A 9,859-nucleotide genomic window follows, 5' to 3' on the forward strand; every position below is an offset into this window, starting at 1 on the left:
TCAAATCTAGGATGTGGAAACTCACACCGGGGGAGGGGATTGTTGGTTTCAAGTGTGAGTAATTAAATCCTACATCGACTATGAATGGAAAAAATGTTGAATTTATCAAAGAGATGACCCATATTAACCTAAAATGTTACGGCTTTGAGTGGAGATATGATGTCTCTCTCTTGTTATCCTAGAGCTTTTGACCCGATGTTTTTTCCGAACTTTTCTAAGTAAGTCCAATAACACTTCCAGTTCCACAAAGTGCACCCATTGAATGCAAGAATAATTTTTCTTGAACAAGTGAATGCAAGGATCATTTTTTTTGAACAAGTGAATGCAAGAATCATTGACCGGAAGAAATTAGATATATGTCTTATGGAAGCTATTATGTCCCTCAAAAGCAATAATAGACGAGAATGAAAAAGTGAGTGGCATGTTGCAGTGTAAACTGATGGGGAATTAGCACAATAATAATAATAACGAGCAATATGCAGCGGAAATAAAATTCCCCAAACTTGTAAGAACCTTAGCCTAACACCCTCGTCTTGTTTTTCTATATAGTAAATATCGTAAGTTTGCAAATCTTCCAAAATTGGACACTCATTAAGAAGCTTATTGAAATTGTCCTTATTTTTGAAAACTACATGAATCAAATGAAGGGTCTTAAGAGAGGGAAGATCGACAGAGATATTATCAACCACTTTTAGTTTCGTCAATTTGAGAACAACAAGTGTTGGAAATATGAAAATACTTGGCCACAAAGTGATCCCATTATCGTTAAAGTACTAATGAGATGGAGATACTCTAGAGGATGCAGTTTTGCAGTTTTGATCCAAAGGTTGAAACTGTTGCGATGTATAGAATTACAGTTGAGGTGAAATGTTTTGATGAGTTGGGTGAAGAGCATGACTGTATTGACGAAGCAAGGGAAGGCCTGTTTACTGAAGGATTCATCGTCAAAGTGGAGAGTTGTGAGTAATTTGAAGAGTGACGTCCACCGCTTCGAAAGAATGGTGGTAGTAAAAGCGAGTTTGGTTGGAAGAAAAGAGAGTATGTAACAGAGTATCTCATCTGGTAAATTGCTGATCCTATCAATGGGTGCCGAGTTCTCCATCGTCGGGAGAGAAAGTGCCGTAATGAGTTTAGCACTCTGGAAAATTGTTAGAGTTGGAAAGTAAATAAGGAATTTTTTCAATATATTGTTAAACCTAAGTTTAGGATCGGTAGTCTTATTTTGGTTTGAGCGGCAAATAAGATTTGTTTTTATTTTTTTCTTTTTGCTGAGACTCAAATATGATTTGTTTTACGTGAAATAGAAAAATACATAAAAAGTCATGGAAGTTGGTTTTATAATTTATCGTAGAAGCTATTCTCTAAATTTTGCTATACCCCGTAAAAATAAATATTTTTTCGGGTATAATCACAATTTTAACCCTATTACTGCACTTGAAAAAATTTAAATATTAATTAAATATATTTTTTTTGTAATTTCATACTTATAAACAAATTCAATCGAATTAATTTTTTTATTTGTGTTTTTCTTCTTTGTATGTTTTCTTTCTTTCTACAATATTTGATAATTTTTTTAAAATCTAATATATTAATTTTTTGGAGAATTTGAAACAAGCTTCTATATGGGTGTCCTATTTTGGAGAATTTGAAAACTTACATTTACTATATAGAACAAGACCAGGGTAATGTTAGGGTTACAACCTTATCCAATTTGATCATGGCCGATATAGTTGCATCTGAGGTTCCCTTTAGAACAATTTATAATGTTCAGATTTTAAAACTCACGGTAAGCTACTGAATTTTCATATGGAATATATTCACATTCAATTTCATTAGCAATTATGGGACTTACATTGCAATCAACCCTAACATATAAATCAATCGAAATTAACAATCATATTCTATGAAACTTGAATTAAGCAAACTAGTAACAAGAATATAATTGAAAAGAAATAAACAAAACTGAATAATATAATAACCTCAAGGTCTTGGAGAAATTCTCTTACAGTAGATCAACCTTAGTGGTTTAGCAAGTCATGGATTACTATAGAATACAATAATTTTCATGGAAACTGAATTGAATAAAATATAAGAACTGAAGCTCTATTTATAAGCTTTTTCTACTTAAAAGTTACGCACCATCGTGGCACGATAGGCCTTCCTTGTTCTGCAAGTATTTCTGTTTCTTAAAAGTTAATCTTCCTTCTCATCGTGGCACGATGGAGACTTCAAAATTGGCTTTTGGCTTCAACATTAGAGTTGTAGCTCTTTATCTTAGATTTTCGATACTCGTAGCTCCAGTTATATCTTGTAGAGTGAGAAGAGGTCAAAAACTGATGTTTATTCATGAAATAACTAACGAAAACAAAATAAAAGCAAAACTAAACTAAACTAAGGAAGAAGATGGAAGGACGAAGATGAAATAGGGATAATAGGAAAATGAAGAGAAAAAGAAAAGGAAGACATGCCACATCACACATTTGTAGTCCATGTCAGCACTGTTAACGGCAACATAAAACGGAGAGACGAAATAGATTGACGTATGTCAAACTCAAGGACATTTTAACTATTTCGAAAAACTCAGAGATGAATTTGATTAATGAATGAAAATTTACGGATATTTTGCTTATTTATACATTTAATTTAATTTTTTTTTACTTAATACATTTAATTTTTATTTATATACACCCGCAAATATATTTTGTTAAACCAAGAATAAAACAAAAATAAACTGACTTTTTTATATAACAAAATAATTTACCTTTTTTTTTTTTTATAAGCCAAAGAAATTGACCTTTTAAAAATAGCAATCTGTATTTGTCTATTTGAAAAGGGTTAAACCTCTGATCGATCAAAACCTAATTTTCTTTCTTTTCATTCTACCACAAGAAAATCCATCGTCAAAAAAATATGTCACCGACGATAAAGAACTCTGTAGACGTTGATAGAATCAGCAACTTACCTGGTGATTTATTATGTCACATACTCTCTTTTCTCCCAACTTAACTTTCACTCACAACCACCGTTCGCTCCAAAAGGTGGACCCCACTCTGCAAACTAGTCACCTCTCTCCACTTCGAAGAAGAATCAGTTCATGACGTAAAGGTCTTCCATGGCTTCTGTCGGTTTGTGGACGCAGTCATGCTCTCAACCCAACTCGTTAAAACAATTTACATTATGTGTAAGTTTAGAACAATGCCTTTGCCGCTAAGTATTTTCAGTTTTCGCACACTTGTGGTTCTTAAATTGAAGAGAATAAAGGTGGTTGCTGATATCTCTGTCGATCTTCCCTCTGTTAAAACTCTTCTTTTGATTCACATTTATTATTTCAAAAATAAGGACAATCTCAACAAGCTTCTTAATGGGTGTCCTATTTTGGAGAATTTGCAAACTCACATTTACTATATAGAACAAGACCTGGGTCATGTTAGGCTTAAAACCTTATCAAATTTGATCACCGCCGATATAGTTGCATTTGATGTTCCTTTTAGAACAATTTTTAATGTCCAGATTTTAAAACTCTAGGTAAGCTACAATATTTTGGTATTTTTTGAATCTATTTTTAATAATCTTGTTCATCAAAATTGAAGAGCAATTGAAATAGTTTGAAATAATCTTGTACTATAAACTATGAAGGTTGGAATGAGGAACTTCAATTTACAAAATATATTTTGCAAAATGCGCAACTTTTAGAGGTCATGAAGGTCTACACTGGTCAATTCGCTTATCCCAATCCATTATATCCAGGGCCAAATCGGCGTCCTTTAGAAGAACTAACCTTGTGCCCAATTCTTTCCCCTAAATGTAAACTTTTAATCGATTCTTGATATTTGAAGAACATTGGATTGTCTCGTCGTAAAAATGAACATGAGGCAAGTGACAGTTCTAAATTTGAGATTCAACTGCCATTATTATGGTACTATATTTTATTATTGCAAAGTTATAAGCCAAAGTTTTGCTATATAGTCTAATATACTATTAGTAGCCATCTTAATTTGTCTTTGTTTTCAGCAACTGATACAATTATGTTGTGTTTTGTTATTACCTTATGTTGAACTATATATATGTTTACCTGTATTGGAGTACTTTGTGATGCGATGCTATTTGTTTCTCTTATGAATGAATTTTTATTTCAGTTATATATAATGGTATTATACTAATATATGTGATTTCAATCCTATTTATATGTCTTCATATGTCTTGATTTTATCCTCGGACCGTGTGAATGCACAAATTTCTTCATATGTCTTGATTTTATCCTCCAAATTAGGCATGGCAATGGGGCGGGGCGGAGACGGGTTTTGCCCTCCCCAAACCCAAACCCGTAAAGTTTGGGTTTTCCCAAACTCATTCCAAATTCTAGCTGGGATAAAAATGATAACCCCAAACCCATACCCAACGGGGATCGGGTATCCCCATCGGGTTTCGGGTATCCCCATTACGCCTCTTTTCACATGAATTTAGATTGTATTTTTGTATTTTTTTATTAAAAAAAAAGTTAAATGTCCAAAATTATTTTCTCTAAACAATATTTTTTTAAATAAAGAAAAAAAAAATAGAGAAAATGGTTTGTTTAATACTCAAATTAAAAATAAAAAATAAATATAGGAATGTAATTTAAAAGATTGTTTAAACGTTTCTAATTTAAAAGAGATGAAATCTAATTTTTAGTATAAGCGGGGCGGGTTCGGGGACAAATTCGGGGTGGGTATTAAAGTACCCATTACCCGCCCCAAACTCATCTTTTGAAATCGGGGAAAACCCAAACCCGAACCCAAACCCAGTCAACTCGAGTTTTCCCCATCAAAGCGGGTATGGTTTGGGCGGGTACTCGCGGGTATGGGTTTTATTGTCATGCCTACTCCAAATCAAGGAGATGTGAATATGGGGTTGGAGGTCCAAGGTTCAAGTCCAGGTAAGGAGAAAAACTAACATATCAATGTAATATACTAACAACTAACAATTTGCCATTCAAAATAAAAATAAAAAATGTGAATATCACATTAAAGAGAAAGAGAGAGAACTTCATCTAGTGCACTTCATAGTGTGCCAACCACAATCATGGGATTGATAAATGGCCACAACAGAAAAATATTAAAGTTAGCAATACATTGAAATGCGAGGAATGAAGTTCCTTAGCATCTGCTAATAGTAGAAGCAACATGTCTTAAAGAAACGTTGCAAGAGGTTCTACATTTCAATGCTGCCTCATTGTTCTCATTATATCCTGCAGGGAGCATGCTTTGTGACAGTTACAGCATTTGACTACACTCCAAAGTAATAATATCTGAAGTTCTGAAGTTGAAGTGCTTCTTGCAAGACTGGATATATATGCTCTTCAAAGATTTGTTTTGGGATCTGGTTTTAAATTGCGGCCGCGGATGCGGTATCGGTCACGATCGTTGTAGTTGCGGTTATTGCGGTTGCTGCAACACGCATTGCAGTTGTTGCGGCGAGAAATCAATTTATTTTCCACAAACTATATCAATACATATTGCAAATTGTTTCAGGAAGAATATCACCACTCCCGATAAAGTTTTTAATGGAGGATAATCAATTTATAATTAGCTTGGTTTTGGGCATGGATTCATAATTAGCATTTTATAATTATTAATTTTTTTCAAAAAGGCTTGAATTTCGCTGCGAAATCGCTAGGAATATGTTGATCAAGTAGTCAATTTGAGTTTGATCCTAATTATCTGTTGAAAGTGAATTATCTTAGGTTTGCCTTTGAAGATAAAACATCCTAGATAGTTGAATGGTATAGAACTAGAAATTGAATTCATTGTTGTCGATAGAATCAAGCATTCATGCATTTGAGAAAGTCGGATGGTTCGCAATAAAATATTTGAGCCGGCTGTTCTCGACGATATCTCAAATGCGTGAATTGGTCATTCATGGACTACAAAAGGAACGCGGCAATTAGAACTATAGGAGTATAACCCCAGCATAATGGATAGCCTAGTCACCATTGTAACCAACATAAAAGGTCAATCAGGAGAGGCAGTGGAATACTCGGTATCGGCCTAGAGAGGTGGTGGAATAATACTCGACATCGGCCTGGAGAGGCGGTGGAATAATACTCTACATCAGCCTGGAAAGGCGGTGGAATAATATTCAACATCGACCTGAAGAGGCGGTGGAACAATACTCGGGTTACTTGTGAAACAACAACTTCATTGTGAGAATGCGGAAGTGCTAGTGTGTTTAAGTCGTGGACTTTGGATGCTCCGATGTGTTTTGAAGAAGGAGTACTTTTGAATCCTAGAGCTAGTTGAAGGTGGAGTTTGTTCATCTTGGAGACGGGAAAGCATAAGGTTCAAGATATGGTTTTCAATTTGTCTTACAAGGTTTGACAATTGTGGTTGTTTCTTTGTTACATGATGTGAGGTATATTCTTGACCTTAAATGCAAAGATAGTTGGTTCTACTATTGGTTATGCATTTATTACTAGTTGTGATTCTCATGATGTGGATAAGTTGTAGAATTTCGGTTGGTAGTTAGTGACATTGGTTGGTTTTAGTTGAAAAGTTTTACGTTATAAGGTGGAAGATATAGTGGATATACCGGTTTGAGGCTTTGGTGGAGAAAACTTGGTTTGAGGTGAAGGTACACCAAAGTGGTATGTTTATGGAGATCTTGTGTGGAAGCAATGGTGATCAAACTTGGTAACTTGTAGGACTATTGGAGGTAGTTGGATGCAAGGAGAGTTTGATATTGCGGCTTGTGGAACCACCTAAAATTTCAAGGTTGGTTGGAGGCAAGCAAATCTTCAAGAGTACGGAAAGCTACAATCCGGGGTTTGAAGAGGGTATGGTTTAGCTTGTGCATTGTCCTAAAATTCCAAGGTTGGTTGGAGGCAAGCAAATCTTCAAGAGTACGGAAGGCATTCCGGGGATTGAGAAGGTGTGGTGAGGCTTGTAGGATTATTCTAAAATTCCATGGATAGTCGGAAGCAAGCGTTTTTTCGGGAGTACAGAAAGGAACATTCTGGAAGCAAGGATTACCTCTTTTTTCATCACATTCATACTCTTGAATTGATGAAAGCTGTATCAGCTTCAATTGCATAAACATGAAAAGTTTTATTCTGTTTTGTGTTTCTTAAACCAGTTTTCAATGCTTGAACCATAGTTTTTAGCTCCAACATCAACATCACAATATACAATTTATGTTCTTCATATACTTTATATCAACCATTGAAGATGCAGACTTTATGTTCTTTACAAACGCATGAATGTATGAAAAAGTTGAAGAAGAATAAGAGGAAAAAGATAAAGAAATGGGGAAAAAAATTACTGTCATTTTGGTCCTTTGCCATGTCATTAGGCCATTTGTCCAACTAATGCTTACTCAGCGTGTCACGCGTCTCCAAAAAAATGTCACATTAGTGTTTTTTAATTAATTTAACTGTTAATTTTAACGTCAGGGACCAAAGTGACTAACGGATTGCAGAGTCAGAGACTATTTTATATTTTTTTCTTCCGTCAAGGACCATAATGACTGCGAGTTGCACATTGAGGGACCAAAATAACTATTTCCCCTATTTTCCATATAAAATTTCAAAAATAAGATGCATCGATAATGTAAAATTATTTTAAACTGTTATTCAATATCAACCATATATTCTGTCGAATCATCTCGACTACACTCTACTTTAACGATATGATTCTAAAGAATAATTAATACTTTATCCGTACCAAATTATAAGTTCTTTTAAAAAAAATTGTGTCAAATTATAAGTCGCTTTATAATACAATTAAACATGTCAATTAGACGCTATAAAATACTCCTACCATTAGGTTTATAAATCCAAGTTCAACTAACAAGAATATTGAAACTATTAGATCGAACGTCATTATCGTGTTGGAATCTGACCACTCCACTTTATATGTATAAGTGTCTGTTTGGTTCCGCGTTGGAAACCAATAGACGTGCGTTTCTCATGTTTCAACGTGGTTTCTCTATTTTGAAATATGTTTGACTATTTCTTTCAAAATCAATTATGTGTTGCAAACTCAATTCTATGAGAAGCTACAATTCTCAGCTTCCACGTTAAGTTCCAAAATCAATTCATCATTTACTTTTGGTTGACTATTAAATAACTCGTTTTCTTCCTTTATTGCCCTCTTAACTGCTATCAATCTGTGCTCAAGAGAAGAAGGGATGATAATATCATAATACCCAGCCGCCGTGCATTACTTCAGTGCCTCCTTTTCTTAATTTGTTCAGCCGCCATGTATAAGGAAATTGACCGCTAGGTTAGAGAAGAAAGAGTAATTGGGCTCCAAAAGCCCATTTGTTTTCTTATTATTTTTATAAAAAAAACTAAAATAAAATTAGTTTTATATAAAAAAAACTAAAAAAGATGATAGTTTTATTAAAATATTTTAATTTTTAATTTTTTAAACTAATAAAAATGTATCATGTTGATTTTTTATTTTTTTATTTTGAAACAAACTATGTTATAATTCTAGTAAATAAAGTACACATATTAAAACTCATTTTGGTAATTATACATCTAAAAGTCTTTTCGATTCAATTTATCCAAACAACATTAAATGTTGAGAATCACACCCAACTCGCCTTTAACCAACATCAATTCTATCAAACTGAATTCTGCCAGAATCAATTATTTTTTACGCCAAATCAAACACACACTAAGTTTTCAATGACTTACTATTTTCTCTATGAAAAAAAAACTCCTAATATGATTAGAGTGTCATTTAAAATTGGAAAGAGTCCGTGAGTGAATTTTTTTTTGAAATACCCCTGTACCCACAAAACATCACCAAAATACCCTACCTGAGAAAAAAATTTCCAAAATACCTTACTTTTCCCTTGTGAGTGGAACGTGTCATCCAGCATGTGGTGTCCATATGAAGAACGCGCCATTGGCAATGTAGCGTTCATAGGTTGAACGCGCCATCCAGCATGTTGCGTTCAATTGATGTTTTTTTTTTCGTTAATCAGGGAGAATGAGAGAAAGAAGATATATAAGGGTTTTAAATTTAAGGGTATGAGGGTTAGGGTTTTTAAGGGTTATGAGGGTTAGGGTTTTAAAGGGTTATGAGGGTTAGGGTTTGGGTAAATTTTTTTATTTTAAAATTAATTAAAAAATTATAGAAAAATAATATTAATTTATATAAACACATGTAGCAAAAAAAAATTACTTTTTGGAATATTTTTTTTAGGGTTTAGATGGGGTTTGGAGTTTTTTTTTTTTTAAAAAAAATTTAATGGTGTTTGTGTTTGTCGATCAAAAGTTCTTACGTGGTGTGTGTTAGCTTTTTCCATTTCCTTTGTAAGCCGATCTTGGCAAGCTTCTGTAAATTGCTGACCAGATTGTAACACATCTGCTGATTGAGTGGCTCTTCTTTGAAATAGGTCGACGCACTTATAGAAAGTTGATTCGACCAAAGATGTGATGGGCTCTTTGTGGATACCTTTAAACACTGAATTCATTGACTCGACAAGGTTGCTTGTCATGTGTCCCCACCTACAACCTTCATCGAACGCTTGAGTCCACTTCACTACGGGGATATTATCAACCCACTCCGGGTCATAATTGTAACAATTGTCCATACGCTTCTGGGCCCTCCAATTAACTAGCACTTTTTGTATTGTATGATATTTTTTTTATTTTGGTTGGTTGGTTTTGTATTGTATGATATATTATTATCAAGTAATTTTTTTTCATTGTCATTTGTGTTACATTTACTTCAATTGAGGGGCATTACACAAACACCATTAAATTTTAAAAAAAATTAGTCCCACACCCGTGCGATGCACGGATATTATGTGGTATTTTATATTGTAATGTTGAAAAATCATTCGTATAAATTGAAACAATAAGTATTAT

General features: G+C 33.8%; 1 pseudogene; it reads left to right on the plus strand.

Annotated features, from left to right (window-relative positions):
- Positions 1 to 2,910: 2,910 nt before the first annotated feature.
- On the plus strand, positions 2,911 to 3,525 carry LOC123922511 (annotated as a pseudogene).
- Positions 3,526 to 9,859: the final 6,334 nt, after the last annotated feature.

The sequence above is a fragment of the Trifolium pratense genome, linkage group LG4 (genome assembly GCF_020283565.1).
Source record: "Trifolium pratense cultivar HEN17-A07 linkage group LG4, ARS_RC_1.1, whole genome shotgun sequence".
NCBI lineage: Eukaryota > Viridiplantae > Streptophyta > Magnoliopsida > Fabales > Fabaceae > Trifolium > Trifolium pratense.